The sequence below is a fragment of the Canis lupus genome, chromosome X, assembly GCF_048164855.1.
Source record: "Canis lupus baileyi chromosome X, mCanLup2.hap1, whole genome shotgun sequence".
Lineage (NCBI taxonomy): Eukaryota > Metazoa > Chordata > Mammalia > Carnivora > Canidae > Canis > Canis lupus.
Genome location: NC_132876.1, coordinates 31,387,331 through 31,410,235, shown reverse-complemented (window position 1 = coordinate 31,410,235; position 22,905 = coordinate 31,387,331). Strand labels below are relative to the sequence as shown.

Genomic DNA, 22,905 nt, shown 5'->3' with positions numbered 1-22,905 from the left:
TCTATTATACTTTTCCATGTCCCTGGGAAATCCATACTCAGTGACCTTTCCATCTGTGAAATACACACATACACATCCACACTCACACAGAGTTGCTTAGATACCTCCATGCCCAGTTAGTATCCTGGAGAGAAGGAAATACATGAAAGAAAACAAAGTGGTGTGTGAATCAGATCCCCAGGCGACTTTAAGGAGAGGGAGTTTTGTGTGTGTTTAAAGATGGAGCAGGGTGTGAATGTAGTTGCTGTGCTGGGTGAGCAAGCAGGGTGGTGAAACTTGCTTCAAGCAATGAACGTGCTTGAGTGGTATTCACATTAAAGGGCGATGCTTTTAAAATATCTTTTTTTTTTTTTTTGCTTTCTCCCAAAGCAATGGTTGTCAACTTTGTCTATGTATTAGAATCACTTGAAAAGCTTTAAAAATATGCCCATGTCCAGGCCCAAACCCTAGGGACTCTAATTTAATTGTTCTGAGGTGTAGTCTGAGCATAATTAGATTTTATAAACTGTAAAACATTTAACTTAAAAATGCTACTCTACATATACTAAAAATAGCTCCAATAAACACACATAAGGTATTCTCTAACTACGGGTTTCTTTGCTTAAAAATATTTTATCTATTATCTAGTATCTATCTATCTATCTATCTATCTATCATCTATCTATCTATCTATCTATCTATCTATCTATCTATCTATCTATCATCTATCTATCTATCACCTAATCATCTAAGGAAACTAAGTTTCACCTATGGAAAAGCCTGTATTCTATCACAAACATGTATGGGCAGATTCCTCAGACTTTCCCTCCACTCCCTTTCTAGTAGATATATTTTAGATTTTTCATTATGATACAAAAGTAGACAGAACAGTATAAAGAACCCCTATGTTCCCATCACTCAGCTTAAATAATTATTAACCCATGAAAAAAAATTATTAACCCATGGCCACTCTTATTATATCTGTATCCTCACTACTCCCTGTGTATTTGTTTCTTAGTCTGTTCGGGCTGCGATAGCAAAAATACCATAGACTGAGTGGTTTAAGCAACAACCATTTGTTCTTTACAGTTCTGGAGGCTGAGGGAGTCCAAGATCAGGGCACTGGTAGGTTCTGTGTCTGGTGAGAGCTTGCCTCCTGGTTCACAGATGGCTGTCTTCTCATTGTGGCCTCACATGACAGAAAGGGGAGGGGAACTCTCTGTGGTCTCCTCTTGTAAAAGAGGGCTCCATCTTCATGACCTCATTACCTCCCAGAGGCTTCATTACCTTCATATACCATCACATCGGAGATTAAGTTTCATGATATGAATTATGAATTTTAAGGGGGACACATTCAGCCTATAGCAATATATATATATATATATTCCTTCAGTTCTATTCTTTTAAAAATATATTTATTTTTATTTTAGAGAGAGGGGGAGAAAGAGAGGGAGAGAGACAGAGGAGGGGCAGAGGGAGAGGGAAATAATCCTCAAGCAGACTCCTCACTGAGCTTGGAGCTTGACATGGGGCTCGATCCTAGGACCCCAAGATCATGACCTCAGCTGAAATCAAGGTCAGATGCTTAAGTGATTTAGCCATCCAGGCACCCCTCAGTTCTGTTATTTTAAAAATAGATTTATTGAGGTATAATTTATCTTCTTTTACTGTAGCATCTATTAAGTTTTGAAAAACTAATACATTTGTATAACCATCACTATGATTAAGATATAGAACATTTGCATTACCCCTAAATGTTCCCTTATGCTCTTTTTTTTAGTAAGTAGTATCACATCGTATGGATGTGTCACAGTTTGTCCTTTCATCCATTGAAGGACTTGGGGGTTGTTACCAAATAAAACTATTATGGATAAAGCTGATATGAACATTTGTGCATAAGTTTTTGTTGGAACATAAATTTTAATTTCTTTTGTGTAAATATCTAGAAGTGGGGGGCCCCCTGGCTGGCTCAGTTGGTAGAGCATGCAACTCTTGACATCGGGGTTGAGTTCACTCCTCGCATTGGGTGCAGAGTTACTTAAAAAAAAGAATCTAAAAGTGGAATTTCTGGGTCACATGGAAGGTATTTAACTTTATAAGAAATTGTTGTCCTTATAAGTACTTGATATTGTCAGAGTTTATTATTATTATTTTTATTGTAGCCATTCTAATAGGCATGTGGTTTTAATTTGTATTTTTTAAATAACTAATAATGTTGAGCATCTTTGATGTGTTTATTTGCCATCTATACTGGTTGACTAGTGTCCCCTCTGAATTCATGTTCACCTGGAACCTGTGAATGAGACCTTACTTGGAATTGGGGTCTTTGCAGATGTAATCAAGTTAGGATAAGGTCATACTGGATTAGGGTGGGCCCTAATCTAATGACTGATGTTTTTATAAGAAAGGAGAAATTTGTGCTCGCTTCGGCAGCACATATACTAAAATTGGAATGATACAGAGAAGATTAGCATGGTCCCTGCGCAAGGATGACACACAAATTCGTGAAGCATTCCATATTTTTAAGTTTATAAAAACAAGTCTGATTAAAAAAAAGAGAGAAATTTGGACACACATAGTGGTCTGCCCTTATCTGTGAGGGATATGTTCCAAGACCTGTGAGGATGCCTGAAACCATGAATAGTATGTACTATGTACTATATTTTTTCCTATATGTACATACCTATGATAAAGTTTAATTTATAAATTAGGCACATGAAAGACTAACAGCGATAATAATAGAACAATTTTAATAGTATACTGTAATAAAAGTTAAGTGAATGTGGTCTCTCTCTCTCTCTCAAAATATCTTATTGTCCTGTACTCACTTTTGTGATGATGTGAATTGGTAAGATGAAATGAGAGGAATTACGTAGGCTTGTGACATCGTGTTAGGCTACTATTGACTTTCTGACGCTGTGTCAGAGGGAGGATCATCTGCTTCTGGATTGTGGTTGACCAGGGGTACCTGAAACTGTGGAAGGCAAACCGCAGAAAAGGGGTGACTACTTGTACATACACAGAGGGAAGACAAGCATGTAGAGACGGCGGCAGAGATTGGAGTTATGTTGCCACAAGCTAAGGTAAGCCAAGGATTGCTGGCAATCACCAGCAACTGGGAAGAGGCAAGGAAGGATCCTCCCCTAGAGCCTTCAGAGAGAGCATGACCTTGCAGACACCTTAATTTTGGACTTCTAGCCTCAAAAATTATGAGAGAATAAATTTCTTTTTTTTTTGAGAGAATAAATTTCTGTTATTTAAGCCACCACGTTTGTGTTGCTTTGTTACAGCAGCTCTGGAAAAGTAATATACCACCTGTATATCCTCTGGTGAAATGTGTGTTCATGTCTTTTGGCCATTTAAAAATTGTATTGTTTGTTTTCTTATTGTTCATAGTTTTGTTCAACACTCTACTTTTGGATAGCAGGAAGACCTGCTATATATAAATTATATATAAATTATATATAAGTATATCTAAATTAGTCTTTAATATAATCAAATATTCACTCATGTTTAAATTTCCAGTTCATGAATATGGAATAAAATATGACATAAATGTCATATTTTTTTTCTGTTTGCTTGTTTGAATGCAAAGAAGGTCCATACATGGTAATAGTTGATATGTTTCTTGTATTCTTTTAACTTATAGTTTCCTCTCCTATCTTTTTTTTTTTAAATTTTTATTTATTTATGATAGTCACAGAGAGAGAGAGAGAGAGGCAGAGACACAGGCAGAGGGAGAAGCAGGCTCCATGCACCGGGAGCCTGACGTGGGATTCGATCCTGGGTCTCCAGGATCGCGCTCTGGGCCAAAGGCAGGCGCCAAACCGCTGCGCCACCCAGGGATCCCCTCTCCTATCTTTTTATTCTTCACAATTTATCTGTTGAAGAAACTGGTTCTTTGTTTAGTAGAGTTTTCCACAGCCCAGGTTCTGCTGAAAACTTTCCCATGGTATCGTTTAACATGTTCCACTGTCTTCTGTGTTTCCTGTAAATGTGTAGTTGGATCTAGATGCTTACTCAGGATGAGGTTCATTTTTTTTAGCAACTTCAGTTATTAAATACTTGGATTAAGCCATAAGCAATGTAATTGCAAAAGGGCCTTCTACACATTTAATCAGTTCTAGTATTGTGATTGCAAACCAACAATTCACGAATGTACGGAAACAGGCATTATGAGGAGCAAGAAGTATCACTCATTTGTTTTGTAGATGAGCAGTTTGAAACTCTTGAACAACAGTGCTCACTTCCCTGGATCTCTACAGTCACTTTTCATTCATCTTGAATAAACAATGGGGTGACTTAAGTTCAAATGCAGCATATAAACATTTTATTGCCAAAAAAGCACAAGTTAAAAACAAAATATTTGCATAATTTACTGTTTAACACCATAAAAAATTGCCCTAACTAAGCTCTTTCCCACCATATTGAGCAGGCTAATAGGGAATCTTAGGGCATGATAGAGACTCTTATCACAGATGACTCACAGGTTAAAATCTTTGAATAAGAACACCATGTGTGCTTCACCAGCTTTCTGAAGTACACTATGGCTACACTCAGGAGGCTCAAATCTATTTTGAATTTCCCTTACCAACTTCTGGAAAGAAAGCTTTGGGATTAGAAGCTCTATTGATTTCCAGCCTGTATGACAAGACTTTTTTAAAGTCTCTGTTTTACTGGCCATCTATTTTCATGGAGGTTTTCCAATCAGTGTATTTGTGAGTACAGTGCTTTTTGTCACCAACTTCCTTTAACCTAATACCAAAGTCTTGAGTTACTTCTGTATCTGTCTCTGCTGCTAAAGCATTCATGTGCTCTAGTAACCAAGCTAAGAAAAAAAAGTTGCTCTTCAACCAATTTCAACTAATACCTAACCTTTCCACTCTTAGAATCAATATCTTTAAAAAAAGAAAAAAGATTTTATTTATTTATTTATTTATTTATTTATTTATTTATTTGAGAGAGAGACAGAGAAGGGGGGGCATGAGCAGGGGGTGGGGAAAATGGAAAGGAAGAAGCAGACGCCCTGCTGAGCAGGGGGCGGGATTTGGGGCTCCATCCTAGGACCCTGGGATCACGACCTGAGCTGAAGGCGGATGCTTAACTGACTGAGCCACCCAGGCACCCAGAATCAATGTTTGTTTGTTTTTTTAATTTTGTATGTATTTGTATGGGTACACACACATGAATAGCGTATGTGTGTGTAGGCCTGTGCATATATACAAACACAGATATATGTAATTTAAATAACTTTTTAAAAACAAATAAGGACTTTTAAAATATAACTACAATGACATTATCACTTCTAACAAAATGAACAATAATGCATTAATATGATCTAATACCCAGCCTATATTCGATTTCTCCGGTGTTCTCAAAAAATGATTATTTTGAGGCAAGTTCCAAATGACAGCCGCACAATTCATTTTATGGCCATGTTTCTGAAGTCTTTTTTATTCTACAACAATTTCCCCTCTTCTTTTTCTTCCCCATGTATAAGGCCTAAATGTTTGTGCTTCCCCACAAAATTCTTATGTTGAAATCCTAGCCCCTAGTGTGATGTGTATGCGGAGGTGGAGTCTTTGGTAGGTGAGTAGGTCCTGAGGGTAGAGCCCTCATGAATGGGATTAGTGTCCTTATAAAAGATACCTCAAAGAGCTCTCTCGCCCCTTCTACCCTGTAAGGACACTGCAAGACGATGGCTGTCTGTAACCAGAGAGCAGGCCTTCACCAAGAACCCAACCTTGCTGACACCTCCGTCTTGATCTTCAGCCTCCAGAGCTGTGAGATAGAAGTTCCTGTTGTTTATAAGCCACTCAATCTATTATACTCTGTTAGAGCAGCCTGAACTAAGTAAGACACCATACTATTGGAGAAATTGGGTCATTTATTTCTCAAAGTGCCCTGCTTTCTGTGTTAGGCTGATTACCTCCTTCTGGTACTGTTTAACTTGTTCCTCTATCTCTTTTATTTCCTATATTGGTGTTTAGTTCTAGACTAGAAGATTTATTTGTTTTAGGCTCACTGCTTTTGGCAAAAATACTTTGTAAGTGGTGCTGTGTACATTCTATTGCATCGATCAGAAGGCACATCATATCTGGTTGTCTCACTTTTAGTGATGAAATTTATTTTGTGGTGAGATGGAATAGGCCTGTTCCTTGTTAAACTCTCAGTTAATCATTCATATATATATATATGTCTTCTCTCTCTCTTTCACAGTTTCCCCTATTAACATCTTGCATTAGTCAGGTACATTTGTTACAACTGATAAACCAGTATTGATACATATTATTCACCAAAGTCCATAGTTTACAATAGGGCTTACTCTGTGCTGTATAGTTCTATGCATTTTGAAAAATGCATATTTCATGTGTACACCATTATAGGATCATAGAGAATATTTTCACTGCCCTAAAAATGCTCTATGCTCCACCTGTTCATCCTTTCCCCCTTCTCCCTGAACTCCTGGTAAGCATTGATGTTTTCACTACCACCGTAATTTTGTCCACAAATATTTTTAAAAAGTTTTATCAGATGAAGGAAGTTCCGAAAAGACCAAAAGTGAGGATGAAATGTTATTCAGAGGAGACAACTGAAAGGCACAAGCCCCTGCTGAGGCAAGAGCAGATGGAGTCTAGAAGGGATTCACCTCCAGATAAAGTCAGAAGAATGTGGATAAGAGTTAAGATCATAGGATAACTGAGCCTTGGGGGAAATACGGCCCCAAGTGGACTTTCTACTACCACCTCCAGGTGTTGAGTGGCGCACAGATCCCAGATACTTTCAGAACCTACTTCTTGCACCTTTGTGTACCCAGGCTCAGGGGACCTAGCCCTTCTCTCTTTTTCCCTCAGAGTCCTCTCCTTTCCTCCTCCCTGACTCTTAGACAATCCAGTTCTACTATTTATCTCTAGGATGGTTGTGAAGCTTAAGTGAGGTAATACATATAATATGCTTTACACACAGAAAACAATAATAATCAGGTGTCCTTGTTGTCGTTACTGAATTAAGGCCCCAGAACTTTCAGATCTTGAGGTTCTTCACCCTTTATCTGTTTTCAGGTTTAATTAGTACCAAGGCTTGTAGGATTTTAATTAGTGTCAGTCTGTGTGATGAGGCCTCACCCAATTCCCTTACTTATATTTATCTTTGTATAGTAGCCCATATATGAGGACCTTTTAACTTAGGGCCCAGGACAAATGACCACTGTCTTCCTTCCTACCCTCCCGATTTTGCAAAGGACCTTCAGAATCTCGAATGCCTTGTCCATGGTGAGAGTATAGGTGAAACTTCTCTTTTACAGGAAGCAGGTCACCAAGACAGCCAGGCTGGCCAAGGCAGCTATAAAGTAGCCTCACAATTGGCTGAGCTGTATTTGAAAGGCTGTCCTTTGTTGTATGGATGGGCAAAGTTGTGAGTATCCTTGAACCCACTGGAACTTTTCCATTCCAAATATGTGCTTCATCCTTCAAGATCATCCAGCAGCCTTAAGATGAGGGAATATGTCCCTTCACCAATACTTATTTAGGACTTGAGCAGTGGGGTAAAACTAGAATTTCTTGTCTCTCAGAAAGAGTAACTTGCTTTGAGGAGATCCAGGCTGATGGCTACAATTCTAGCCCCTTGGGGAACAATGGCTGAACATTGTCTTGAGAGTTTACCCAGTAGAGAAGACATGGAAATATCAGACATCATGAGTCCAGATAGGGTGGGCTGTGCTGCTGCTATTGCTATAGGCCACAGGCTGTGTGGACAGAAGTCAGCCAAGATGAAGCCTACTGCTCTTCAGAACCCCAGGTCTGGACCTAGAACCAGACCTTCAGCAGGTATCAGCATAGGAAATACAGAATAGCTGCTCTGCCTGTTTCCCAACCTGGGTGCCTTAGATTTTCAAAGGTAAGGTCTAGGTCATCTGAGCCCCTGCAGACAGTGATGCGATGCTCCCATGGAAGTACTATGTGCAGACAATGCCTCTGGGGCTGTTTCTGGAAGAATGGAGCTTTGTGTCTACAGGGCCATTATATATATATTTAATTTTATTCATTTATTCATGAGAGATACATACAGAGAGAGAGGCAGAGACACAGGCAGAGGGAGAAGCAGGCTCCATGCAGGGAGCCTGACACGGAACTTGATCCCCAGTCTCCAGGATCACGCCCTGGGCTGAAAGCGGCGCTAAACTGCTGAACCACCCGGGCTGCCCTCAAGAAGCATTTTAATGGCCCAACTGGCATCCTGAAATCTAGACCCTCTTCTGGTACCATCCCTCCTCCCTTCTCTGGGCAACTAATTATTTTATAATTAACAATGGGTTGATTGCTTGGAAATGTTTACTTGACTGAGCCAGCAGGCACTCCAGGGTCCATCTCAATTAACCTCCAATTAGGTAGACTTGTGAAGAGAGCTAAGAACTTCATTGTTCAGCATCATCAGGAAGTCACTTATTTTAATCTCTCTTTGATAGTTACCTATAAATTAAGTGAGAATAAAGAGGAGAATAATTGGGGATGGATTTGCCCAGACTGTCTTGTGCCTTGTAGAGTCAATATTCTTGGCTATTAATGAGATCTTGGATAAAAGGAAGTAGGTGCAAAGGGAGGCAACCAGCTAGAGGTGCTGCCTCACTAAGAGCAATATGATGGGCTAGATGGACTCAGAGTATTCTGCATCTTCTCCTAACTTTTTCAGAAATCCTTTTCTCTGGGCTCTACAACGTGAGACCCAACCCTAGGGTTATTCCACGATAGACAGAACCTCATGATTTCGCATACAATTATTAAGAGTATGGGTTTGGTGTTAGATCTGAGCTAGATTCCCAGCATGGTCATTTACCACCTGTGTGACCTAGAGTAATATCTTTGTTTCCTCAGCTGCAAAATGGTAGTAATAATAATTCCTAACCCTTGATCAGAGAATTATATGAAATTAATGCACATAAAGCACTTAGCATAATGTCTGACAAATAAAAGTTACTCAACAACAAATATTTGTTTCCTTTCATGCTTTCTGAAGTGAAAAATCCCAATTGCTCATTTTGTTGTTGTTGTTTTTTGTTTTTTTTTTTTACACATATTTCTTCTGATAAGGCTGCTACCAGTGGGGGCTTGATGAACCCCTGGACCCTACTTAAGGTCATGGCCTGGCAGCCCCTCTGTCTTTGACAAACCCATCTCTACTTTTTCTAGTACGGTAAAATAGTTTTGAGTGTGGGCTCTAGAGTTAGATCTGGTCTGGATTCTCAGCTCAGCTACTTCCTGGCTGCATAACTTTGGGCAGATCATTTAACCCTTCTATGTCTTAATTTCCTAATGATAATATTAAGTTACCTCACGGGCTTGTTAGGAGGATTCAATGAGGGGATACACGTAAAGCACTCTGAACAATGTCTGGTACATGGTGAGTGCTCAAAAAGTGGTAGTTATATTATTCTTTATATTATTTTCTTCATCATGGCTCCCATTTTCTCAGTGACCTAAGGGGTGTCAAGAGTTCATCTGGCAAAATCATATAAGCAAACTCTAAATGGTTTAAGTCCCTCCTCTTCCACTACCATGAAACCAAAGATATCATTAACTAGTGACAGGTTATGAGTTAAGCTGTGCCATTTTATTTATTTTTACAGATTTTATTTATATATTAGAAAGAGAGAGAGAGCATGAGCAAGGGGAGGGGTAGAGGGAGAGGGAGACAAGCAGACTCCCCGCTCAGTGGGGAGCCTGACGTGGTGCTCTACTACACAGGGCTGGATCCCAGAACCCTGAGATCATGACCTAAGCCAAAATCAGACACTTAAGCGACTGAGCCACCCAGGCACTGCTAAGCTGCGCCATTTTAAATCAGGGCTCTCAAGTTTTTTTTTTTAAGATTTTATTTATTTATTCATGAGAGACGCACAGAGAGAGGCAGAGACACAGACAGAGAGAGAAGCAGGCTCCTTGCGGGGAGCCCGATGTAGGGCTCGATCCCAGATCCCAGGATCATGACCTGGGCCGAAGGCAGACGCTCAACTTCTGAGCCATCCAGGCTTCCCGGCTCTCAAGTTTTTGACACTTCTCCCATTGAGAGGTGATGTCTAGTCCCCTCCCCTTGAATCTGGGTTCTGTGAATGCTTGGCTAATAGAATAGGGCAGAAGTGGCACTGTGCCAGTTTCTGGGCCTATGCCTTAAGAAACTGGCAGGTTGGGCAGCCCGGGTGGCTTGGCGGTTTAGCACCGCCTTCAGCCCAGGGTGTGATCCTGGCGACCTGGAATCGAGTCCCACATCGGGCTCCCTGCATGGAGCCTGCTTCTCCCTCTGCCTGTGTCTCTGCCTCTCTCTCTCTCTGTCTCTCATGAATAAACAAATAAAATCTTAAAAAAAAAGAAACTAGCAGGTTTTTCTTCTTGTCTCTAGGGGTGTTTATTCTTGGAACCCAGTCACATGCTGTGAGGAAGGACAGTCAGCCCACGGAGAGGCTCCTGCAGAGAGGAACTGAGACTCCTGGTCCTCAGCTCTGGCTAAGCTCTTAGTTGACAGCCAGCACCAACTTGCCAGTCAATGTGAGTGGGCCATCCTGGACATAGATCCTCTAGCTCCCAGTTGAGCTGCCCTAGCTGACACCACATGAAGCAAAGATCAACCCACCTTGCCAAACCTTGTTCATTGTTGTGACAGTATGAACGCTGTTATATTAAGCCACCAAGTTTGGGTGGTTTGTTATATAGCAATAGATAATCAGAACACAGATTATGGGTCGCTGGCCAATAGGTGGGAGAGATCTTTTGGGTCAGGCTGTTCCATATATTGTGAGCTATATCTTGCAAGTGGTAACTGGTTTTTTTCTATGTGTAGGACTGGCCTTTGACTGAATTAAGAAATTGAATCGTCATGGGATGTGGTGATGAAGTTTACTGCTTCAGTCTCTAAAAATAAACCACAAACACAAAATGTTTTTGATCAAAACTGTTGGACAGCATTGCACCAAATATTGACCTTCTCCCTGCCAAATCTATTCCTTTCCCATTCCCCATATCTCAGAAATGATATCATGTCCCATCCAGTTACCCAAGTAGAACACATAGGGATTGTCCATGAACCTTCCCTTTCCCTGATTCCTCATATCCAGGTTGTTAGAAAGTGCTCTTGGTTCAGTCTTCAAAACGTATCCCAAATCTGTTCACTTTTCTCCATCCCCACCATTGCTATGTGAGGCCACATTCTCCTTTAAAAATTTTTTTTTAAATTTTATTTAAAGTCAATTGGCCCACATATTGTATAACACCCAGTGCTTATCTCATCGTAGGCCACATTATCCTTTGGCTTACTTGGACTAACCTGTATGGGGAACAAACTTGTACTCCTTCTCAGATTCTTTTCTGAGGTTCTACCCCCTTTCCAAATTGTGCTGGCTCCATTCCATATTCTGGCACCTCCCCCTCCCTTCCTGCCGAGCTTTCAGAGCCACATGGTAACAGTCTACATTGAAGCCCTGCACCTGCTTGACTCTCATGTCCTATACACGAAGCCCGTGAACACCACTTAGGTAGAACACCATACTGTGGGTGTGGGGTCAGGCATGGGGAGAAGCTGCCAAGGGACCAGATGAGGAAACTTGGGAGGAGGAGTCTGCCCCTTGCAGTGTGCACCTTGAGAGTGGAAACAAGGAGGCATGAGGGATCCCAGTGGATAAATTTCTCTAACTTTCTTCCTTTGCGTCCAACTCTGAAACATGTGCAAGCCTTTTCTTTTCAACCATTTTGAGCAAACTTACCTGGCAAGTGACCTGAAGTTTGTGGAGCAGTGTCCAGTGAGGTGATGCATTGCATCACGTTGTTCTACATCTTTCCTGGCCTTACTTACCCTTCCCCTCATCCTTGTTGCCTTAGGCTTACACAACTCCCAGATGCTTAGTGCTGGGATTCCTTTTTTTTTTAATATATTTTTTTTATTGGAGTTCGATTTGCCAACATATAGTATAACACCCAGTGCTCATCCTGTCAGGTGCCCCCCTCAGTTGCTGACTCAGGCTCCGTGTTAGAAAAACCTGGCTGAGGGGCGCCTGGATGACTCAGTGGTTGAGCATCTGCCTTTGGCTCAGATTGTGACCCCAGGGTCCTGTGATGGGAGTCCCGTATGGGGCTCCCTGCAGGGAGCCTATTTCTCCCTCTGCCTGTGTCTTTGCCTCTTTCTCTGTGTCTCTAATGAATAAATAAATAGAATCTAAACAAGAAAAAAAAACAAAAATAAATAAAAATTTTAAAAAGAAATAAAAGAAATACTTGGCTGAGACATGTGGTATTAGCAGTGGTTCTAGAAAACAGACTACTAGGATGGGGTTTTGAAGTTGGACTGTTTACCCATCTAAAAGCAATAGGGATCTAGTGGGTGGTGTAAAGTGTGTGGAGACAACCCCTGACACGAAGTGCCATGGCAATTACTTGAGCTTTCCCCTGTGGTATGTGGTATTTTATTGGTATAACGTGGAGGTGCAAGGCAAGATAGGGGAGGTCAAGTGGCTGTGGCAATTGATCAATATACCAACAATATTATTTATAAGGATCTTGGAGTAGAATGGCTGCTTTTGACAGCAGTAGAAACTCTGCCTCTGTGGCAAATTTAATGGAGATCCTTATATCCTGCAGCCGCAGGACAGATTGGACTAAAAATCAGGCTCAGGATCTGATAAGGTGGCAGAGATGCAAAAAAGGCAAAATATACAAACTTGTAAGGTCTGTTTTTTCCAAATCAGATAGGGAATGAGTTGAACATGGAGATCTGGAGTGGTTGTTTGGGTGGGTGAATCCAAGTATTATGAGCCCTTCAGTTTCCCCCTGGGCTTCTCTTGGTGGCAGAAGCATCCCCCTTGTCCCTGGCCAGAGGAAAATAGCTTCCTTTTTTGTGGAAACCGTGTCATTATTTTACCCGAAGGAGTTGCCTTGTGAGATGACATTCTTTCTCAAGATGTGCCCCACCATCCTCATTACCTCCAGGTCACTAACCAGAATCATAGCACAGCTTGAATAGAGAAGTACATATCCTGCTCTGGAAATTTTTTATGCTCATTAATAGGGAGAATCAAAAGCAGTTCATAACCTCAGAACATAATTTGCATGCAAGAAGACAGATACGCACAAAAATACACTGCATGGTTCCATTTATTTTTTTAAAGATTTTACTTATTTATTCATGTGACAGAGAGAAAGAGAGAGAGAGAGAGAGAGAGAGAGAGAGAGGCAGAGGGAAAAGCAGGCTCCCTGCAGAGAGCTCAATACAGGACTTGATCCCAGGACCCTAGAATCATACCCTGAGCCAAAGGCAGATGCTCAACCACTGAGCCACCCAGGTGCTCTTGTTATGATTCCATTTAAATGACTTCCAAGAATAGATAATACAAATCTATGGAGAAAGAAATCAGAAAGTGGTTGCCTCTGGTTGGGCATCAGGAGGTTAACTGGAAAGTAAAGGAGGAGACTTTCCAGGGTGATGAAAATGTTGCATTATCTTGTCTTTTTTTTAAGATTTTATATATTTATTTGAGAGAGCGAGAGAGAGCTAGCACAAGCAGAGGGGAGGGGTAGAGGGAGAGCAAGAAGCAGGTTGAGCAGAGAGGCCAATGAGGGGCTGATCCCAGGACCCCAGGATCATGACCTGAGCCGAAGGCAGATGCTCAACCGACTGAGCCACACAGGCGCCCCTGTATATCTCGTTTTGAGTGGTGGTTACATGGGTATGTACAACTGTCAAAACTAAGGTATTTGGGCTCCTGGGTGGCACACTCCGTGAAACATCTATCTCTTGATTGGCTCAGGTCATGATCTCAGGGTTGTGAGATGGAGCCCTGCGTTGAATTCTGTGCTGGGTGTGGAGCCTGCTTAAGATCCTCCCTTTCTGGAATATAAATAACAGTGAAAGGGAATATAAGGGAAGGGGGAAGAAATGTGTGGGAAATATCAGAAAGGGAGACAGAACGTAAAGACTGCTAACTCTGGGAAACCAACTAGGGGTGTTGGAAGGGGAGGAGGGCGGGGGGTGGGAGTGAATGGGTGACGGGCACTGGGGGTTATTCTGTATGTTAGTAAATTGAACACCAATAAAAAAAAAAAAGATCCTCCCTTTCTCCCTCTGCCCCTACGCCTGCTCCCTTTCTAAAAAAAAAAAAAAAACCCAACAATTACGGTCTCTATTTTTTGTATGTAAATTATATGCCAATAAAAAATTAAACAGTTTACCCTTATATGGCAAGGACACAGTCACTGTCTTACCTTGGAGCTCTTTTAACTCTCAAGCTTTCTATAATAATATTGCATGTAGGAAACTTAAACATCCTCAAATTCTGCAGAATATCACACTAGCCCACTTCATTGAAGAATATATTTGCATCATGAATTTCTGTAGATTTGGGGGTCTGGGGTAGAATATCCTCTCTAAGGTAAAGGACAAAATATAGTACTTTGCACTCCCTACCACTAAGAAAGTGGTGCAGCACTGGTAAATCTTTTGGGATTTCGAATATAACACATGGGAACACTGCTGTGACCCATTTGTTGGATAACCTAGAAGGCTGCCAGTTTCAAGTGAGGTCCAGGGCAAGAGAGGGCCCTGCAGTAGGTCTAGCCCACATTATAAGCTGATATGCCTCCTGGGTGATATGATTTCTCAGATACAATGGTGCTAGATTAAGTTTCTGGCAAATCCCTAGGAAAGTCACAGTGTAGATCTCTATTGTTCTAGAGTAAGGCCATACCCTTGATGGCAGAGAACTGTTCTTTTAAATATACCACCCATCATCAGAGTGCAAGCAATCAGGTTTCCCCATTCCCCCCATAAGCAGTTGAATAAAGAAACTTTCTCTGGAGAAATTGAACAGCTCGGTGATGTTAACACTTAAGGGGATCTACCAAAAAATGCCGGAAGGCCACATGTGTGTTCTAACATGCAGCCCACCATTTGGCAAACTCTGCCCACACAAGAGATTCCATTCAGCATTTAGAAGCTCAATTTATTTTTTAAAAGTTTTTATTTAAATTGCAGTTAGTTAACATACAGTGTAATATTAGTTTCAGGTGTAAAATGTGGTGATTCAACACTTCCATACAACGCCTGATGCTCATCACAACAAGTGCACTCTTTTTTTTTTTTAACTCCCTCAGGTTTTATTTTTTAAGTTTTTATTTAAATTCTAATAGTTAACATACAGTGTAATATTAGCTTCAGGTGTACAATATGGTGATTTAACACTTCAATAAATGAGCAACCGAAGATTGCTAGTCATTTGAAAAATACATCCAAAATGAAAGAGACAAGAAGGGCACAAGAGAAGCAAATAAAAAGAACAAGAGATAGTTCAAAAACTTAGGGAAGCTTCAAAGAGAATATAACATTCTTAGAGTGGTAAGCTATACTATCTACTAGATGTGAACAGGATGCTATATAAAAGGAATAGAGAACAAGTGACTTTGGAATTCATTCTAGAACACAGTTTTGGTTTTTGTCCTCTAGTTGCACACACCATGGTGTGAGAAGGTAAGAGTGCAAAGTTATGAACCTGAGTACCATACCGAAAATAGGGGATGTAAAGTGGCCAAAATGCGGACTGAATATTATATGAAAATACATTCCTACATTTCCTCACATTATAAACAATACATGTTTAATTTCCTTTAAATTGTATAAGAAAGAATATAAATTATCAACCAGTCATAGAGCTTAGGGCCTTTTCACCTGTCTTTCTGAACATGCACCCAGTTCTGAGCATGAGTGTGGCCTTCTAGATTCCCAGGAGTATGTGGAAGCTTTTCAAAGCCCTTGTTTGCCAAAGTGTCTCATGGCCCAGCCTTTCCTGGGTTAGTCTATTATTTGCCCCAACTGTTATCCCTTGACCCAGGTGGTAGCAAATAATTTTTTTTTGTTCAGATGTTTTTGAGAATCACCCTTAGGCTGTCTTAGTCTCAGCCCCAGGAGAGTTCTGAGGCTAAATAAAGGCAAACTTTCCAGGGCAGGGAGTCAGCAGGCAAGTCCAACAGACACAATTCTTTGAGAACGGGTCTGTTTAGCCTCCTCCAGTACTGGGTACTGGGTACTACATACTTGTACCACGAATGTGGACTGTTGTCTTCAAGGTCACTGCTGAGCTGGGGAGCAGGGTATGTGTCCAAGGTAAGTTAAAATGCCGCAGAGCCGTCTTATCAAGGTCCAGTGGCTTTTTCTCCATTGAGCATACCCCGTTTCTGTAAGATTTTGATTAGGATCCAGAGTTCTGAAAAAGTGAATTTTTTTTAAGATTTTATTTTTAAGTAATCCCTACCTCCAACGTGGGGCTCAAGCCCACAACTCCAAAATCAAGGGTCGCACACTCCACCAAGGGTCCACACTCCAGGAGTCAGCCCCTGAAAAAGTGAATTCTGATGGGTTTTACCAGTTTATTCATTGCTTTTATGGAGGGAGGGACTTTTGGAGTTCCTACTCCACCATTTGCACAGACGTCACCTGGAGTATTTCCTTGTCTTTGGTGGCCTTGACAGTTCTGGGGAATACCAGTCAGGTATTTTTCAGAGTGCTCCTCCATTGATATCCATCTGCTGATTTTCTCATGATTATACTGGGCCTATGGGATTTGGGAGGAACACCATAGAAGTAAAGTACCATTCTCACCACATTATATCACAGGTATATACTTTCATCATGACTTGTTACCATTAAGAAGAATAGAATTAAAGTGTCATAGTTTAGGGGTTTGAGGTCTCAAGTCAAACACAATAGAATTCAAATCCTGGCTCTTCTAGTTGCTTGAATAAGTGATGCGACTTTTCTAAAGCCTCAATTTTCTCATATGTAAAACAGGAATAATAATAGTAGTTACTGCATAAAGTTACTGTGGAGAATCAAATGTGAAAATGCATGTAATTAACATAATGTCTGGCACATAGTAAGTGCTCAATATATGTGAACTAGCGGGATAAGAGGATGTGTGTGTATATATGGATATTTACAAGAAAAAATTTAAAGATAGTATCAAGAGAATCTGAAATGGTCTTTGTGATATTAAAAAGTGCCATAATTTCTCGGGAAGATTTGACAGGAAACCCAGAGTTCCATGGAATTAGGTCTGTTTGGATAAAACAGGAAATTTCACGCATGGGGCATTATTCCTGAGGGCAGGCTGGATGGCTGCTGGAGCTGGAGCTCTTGGGTAGCCAGAAGTTATTGTAAGGCCTGGCAGTTGTGGTCAGGAGGGACCCTAGAAAGAAAGGAAAGGGTGAACACTGTAGTTAGTAGTTAAAAGCACCTCTATTGGAATCATACAAACCAGTGATCAAGTTCTGAAATTCCTTTCACAGGCTCTGTGACCTTGGGTAAAGTGACTTATTTTCTGTCAGCTGAACTGTCCTCATCTGTAAAATGGAGATGATAAATTGAGGATTAAAAGAAATAACCCACGTAAGCAGCCAAGAACATTCCCTGTCACATAGTGTCAGTGTTAACTGGTCTTTACTACTTAACAATGGTGACTTTGTCAAGTAGGGAGACACATCATAGTAGTCATAATCTTTAAGCCTGGGAGAGAGGTGGCTTCAGGAAGCTTCACCTTTCAATATGGAGATCATTTTGGGCTCCTCCCCTTTCTAATAGTCTCAGTCCCTTGCTCAGGCCTGTTGCAAGCTGCCCTAGGGGCAGGGTGCTTTTGTGATATTTGTGATGGCTAAACATCTTTAAAAATATGACTTTCCATGTACAATCAGAAAGAAAATGGAAACCATATGGAAAATTTAGGCCATTCCAATATGTTCTTAGTCTCCCATTCTATATCCTGCTAGGCCCTCTTCTGCAGATGATGGCTGAGAATATCCTCTTTAGAGTAATAAATCACAGGAACATTAAATGCATCCTTGCAGCTGCACCACGGCTAGTTAGAGGCCTATTCAAGAGAAGGACTTATGTGGAGGGTTTTTTTCCCCTCCTCCTTTTAAAAAGCCACCTGTACCATTTTTGTCTTGGTTTTTAAGTGGAAATGATTTTAAGATGTAATTTTCTTCCTCTACTTGTGTTTATGATGTACAAATAGTTCTTTGTTAATAGGACAAGAAAAAAACCCAAATCCAAATGCCAAACCTAATTAAGTCTCTTTAGAGAAAGTGTGCCTCTTTAACTTTCCAACTTCCTTTCTGAGTTAGTAATTTAGGGGCTGGACAAGATGCAGGTGGAAGGAATTGCTTCCTTGACAGCTGGCCCTGAATCTTTCAGATTCCTGGAAGTGTACCAGTTCAGGGGTACAGAGCTATCTGGGAGAACTAGGACTAGTCTGGAAAGAGCACATACTGTAATCTAAATCCCTTTCCTGTTGATTGGCAAAATCCCAAAAGTTCTTTGAAGCTAGGAGAGATAGCTTTGAGGAGAAAATTGGGGCCAGATAATCTAATCCAGATGTCAAAAACCAGGCCTTAAGGAGGAAAAAACCTTTTTATTATAAAGTAGGCCTTGAGGGAAAAAAAATCTCTTCTTTATAAACTAGACCTTGAGGAGGGAAAATCCTTTCATTATAATCATATCAATTCTAGTTAGATTCACATAATGAGGTTAGCCCGTGCAATTTGGTGAAGATGATGATCAGCCATGTAGAATGATTTAAAGAGTTCCAGAAGGGCTCCTTCTGCACAGTATAATCATCCCTACTTGGGTTCACAGTGCCTGATATTTCTTCATCAGTGGTTCTTAACTCTTCTAGTCAAGGGCTTGCTTTAGAATCTGGTAAAAGCTACTGACCTTTCCCCAAGAAAAATGCACATGTGTATTCACACACCAGTGTGTATTTTTATAGGGTTCACAGACTCCTGTGAACTGCCCTGGGGAGTTTTTGTACAGCCAGTGTTTTTCATAGTTGGTTTTTAAGACCTATGTAATGGACACCCTGCCCACATATAGACCCTCACTGAGGTAACTGAAAAGGAGTTCCACCACATTTTTATCACCGTTACATTAAAATATTTAAAATAATATATTTAATAATAATTTCATATTAGGGAGAAGGATGATATTTAGGGGCAATATTTCACCAAGGCATATAAGTCTACCTTGGTGATGCACAGCTTAATCGTAGATCAGCTTCCATTTTGAGTTGGTTTCTTTCCTATTTCTAGTAACTTTTTAAAAATATCCAAACTTTAGGGATGCTTAGGTGGCTCAGTGGTTGAGCATCTGCCTTCAGCTCAGGTCATGATCCCGGGGTCCTGGGAGGACCCAGGGTGCCTGCTTATCCCTCTGCCTATGTCTCTGCCTCTCTCTGTGTGTCTCTCATGAATACATTTTTTTAAGACTGTATTTATTTATTCATGAGAGACACAGAGAGAGGCAGAGGCATAGGCAGAGGGGGAAACAGGCTCTCCACAAGGAGCCCGATGCGGGACTCGATCCCAGGACCTTGGGATCACGACCTGAGCCAGAGGCAGACGCTCAACAACTGAGCCACCCAGGCATCCCTCATGAATAGATTTTTTAAAAATCTTTAAAAAAAACCCCCAAACTTTAAAATACTCCAGGATGGGTGGACTGGCTGGTTTAGTCAGTAGAGCCATGTGACTCTTGATCTTGGGGTCATGAGTTAAAACCTCATGTTGGGCATAGAGTTTACATAAATAAACAAGTAAGTAAGTAAATAAATAAATAACTCTGGGGTAGATGAAATAAGAATGACAAAATTTGGTAACTATTTGTCTTAGATCCCCCCAAGCAGCGTCTGAAGCAAGGACTTGGGTGTAGTTAGGTATGTTTGCATGGTTGTCCCAGGAAACAGGAGTGAATTAATAGGGAGAAGTAGAAAGAGAGGAAAAGTCAATGCAAGGGTGCAGTGTGATGTTGCTGCATTGGGCAACAAAGGCTTGATTCTGGTCAGACGTCCTCAGAAGGATACCGAACATCTCCCAGAACTGTTCCCCTGATGGATGAGAGGCTCTCATCCACTGGTTGAAGGCTATCCGCAAAGGTATTAACACTCCCACACTTCCAGGCTGTGCTTTCATGTGGACTGGTTTGGGAGAAGACCCTGGGGCAGAAGCACAAAGAGAGAAGCTTGATCTTGAAGTAGGATGTCAGTGTGATGTGAGTCTGAACTTACCTGGAACTGTCCATCACAGCTCTGGCTGAAATCAGAGGTGGACTGATGGGCTGTGATGTAGGGCACTAAAGGCATTTGCTACACTACTGAATTTGAGTAATGGGTACATGGAGGCTCATTATTGTGTCCATTCTTCTTTTTTAGATTTTATTTATTTATTCATGATAAATGAATGGATGACCCCAGGATCATGCCCTGAGTCGAAGGCAGATGCTCAACCGCTGAGACACCCAGGTGTCCCTATTGTGTCCACTCTACTTTTGTGTATGTTTGAAAAATTTTCATAACAAAAAGTTAAAATTCCTAAATCAGAATCATAAGTCACTGGGAACTGTCTTAAGTATTGAGTGGCTTTATTATATAGTTTTATGTGTCAGGAGCAAATTACAATGACAGTTCCCATAACACTTTGAAGCACTCTATCAGATGCTAAAGTCTTTGAGCAAATCACACTTTGTCAAAGGCTGGAAGGTTGAATAGCTCAACTTGGAAAGTAGATGGATGTGGATCCCTGATCACCTCTTTACATTCAATTCTAGAAAGCATGGTGGCACGTTCTACTGAAAGACTTGGATGTGATGTTTAAACATTCAATAAAAAAACATACTCAATAATATGTAGTCCATTTCTTTTTGTGAGAAGTGAAGAAATATCCACATGTTGGGGAAGAATCAAATTATTAGTTATAGGAGCTCCTGGATCACTCAGTGGTTGGGTGTCTGCCTTTGGCTCAGGTTGTGATCCCAGAGTCTTGGGATGGAGTCCCACATCGGGCTCCCCACAGGGATCCTACTTCTCCCTCTGCCTATGTCTCTGTGTCTCTCTCTGTGTCTCTTATGAATAAATAAATAAGATATTTTTTAAAATTCTTAGTGATAAAGCTGCATCATAGTTTGGTCTTTTTAAAAGAAACTCTGATAATTTTAACATTAAATATACTGATTTTACTACAGAAGTAATACTTGTATCCTCTTCAAGACTCTGAGTATATGGCCATGAAACACCTCTTGGGCAACGCATTTAAAATCTGAGAAATGAGCTTTAGTATTTTTTTTAATTTATTTATGATAGGCACGCAGTGAGAGAGAGAGAGAGGCAGAGACACAGGCAGAGGGAGAGGCAGGCTCCATGCACCGGGAGCCCGACGTGGGATTCGATCCCGGGTCTCCAGGATCGCGCCCTGGGCCAAAGGCAGGCGCCAAACCGCTGCGCCACCCAGGGATCCCGAGCTTTAGTATTATTATCATTGTCATAAAGTCTTTGTTTCTCATCTCTTGTTTCAGTAACTTGTGGAAAAGTGGTTCCTCTCAACAGCTGGTATGCTTAGAATGGAAAAGTGGAGTTCAGTATTTTCTGCCTGTTTCTTTGTACAGCATACTGTGAAAACATACCCTTAGGGGCTACAATTTGATTATATTCACAATTTTTAGTTTTCTTCAATACTGAATTACCATCAGCAAACATATTACTGATTGCTGTTATCAGTGATTCAAACAGCAAGTGGCTTGGCATTTGGATGCATCCTCTATTATTTGCATAGCAACATATTTCTGGGTTGTGCTCATGGGTAATTCTCCTCAGAATTGATCCCAGTGCTCTCATTCCAGTCTACTTTGTGATTTGTAAAAAATAAAAAAAAAGTTAAAAAAATTAAAAACCTTTCCTCTTAAGGAGAGAAACTGAATCACTCTTACCTTGCTGGTGAAAATGTAGAATGGCACAGCCACTCTGAAAAATAGATGGACTTTTTTTTCTTAAAAGATTAATTTATTTATTTTAGAGGCCAAGGAGGGGCAGAAGGAGAGGGAGGCTCTTAAGCAGACTCCACCCTGAGTGTGGAGCCCCATGTGGGGCCTGATCCAATGACCCAGAGATCAGGACCTGAGCCAAAACTAAGAGTCGGGCACCCAACCAACTGCGCCACCCAGGTGCCCCAAGAATTGGACTTTTCTTTTTTATAAATTTATTTTTTATTGGTGTTCAATTTGCCAAGCATATAGAATAACGCCCAGTGCTCATCCCATCAAGTGCCCCCCTCAGTGCCCGTCACCCAGTCACCCCCACCCCCCGCCCTCCTCCCCTTCCACCACCCCTAGTTCGTTTCCCAGAGTTAGGAGTCTCTCATGTTCTGTCTCCCTCTCTGATATTTCCCACTCATTTTTTCTCCTTTCCCCTTTATTCCTTTTCACTATTTTTTATATTCCCCAAATGAATAAGACCATATAATGTTTGTCCTTCTCCGACTGACTTACTTCACTCAGCATAATACCCTCCAGTTCCATCCACGTTGAAGCAAATGGTGGGTATTTGTCGTTTCTAATGGCTGAGTAATATTCCATTGTATACATAGACCACATCTTCTTTATCCATTCATCTTTCGATGGACACCGAGGCTCCTTCCACTGTTTGGCTATTGTGGACATTGCTGCTATAAACATCGGGGTGCAGGTGTCCCGGCGTTTCATTGCATCTGTATCTTTGGGGTAAATCCTCAGCAGTGCAATTGCTGGGTCGTAGGGCAGATGTATTTTTAACTCTTTGAGGAACCTCCACACAGTTTTCCAGAGTAGCTGCACCAGTTCACATTCCCACCAACAGTGCAGGAGGGTTAAGAGTTGGACTTTTTAAAAAGTGAAGTATGGTTGACATGCAATATTATATTAGTTTCATATATAGAACATAGTAGCTTGACATTTAGATACATTATGAAATGCTCACCATGGTAAGTATAGTTACTCTGTCACATATGTAGCTATTACAATATTACTGACTATATTCTCTATGCTGTACTTTATATCTCTGTGACTTATTTATTTTATAATTGGAAGCTTGTAGCTCTT

At 40.9% G+C, this 22,905-nt stretch overlaps 1 non-coding gene across 1 annotated transcript; it reads left to right on the top strand.

The window, feature by feature from the left end:
- The first annotated feature begins 2,396 nt into the window (after nt 1-2,396).
- Nucleotides 2,397-2,503, top strand: LOC140628992 (U6 spliceosomal RNA). Its single transcript, XR_012026881.1, has one exon. It is a non-coding gene; the product is annotated as a U6 spliceosomal RNA (small nuclear RNA).
- The last annotated feature ends 20,402 nt before the right edge of the window (nt 2,504-22,905 follow it).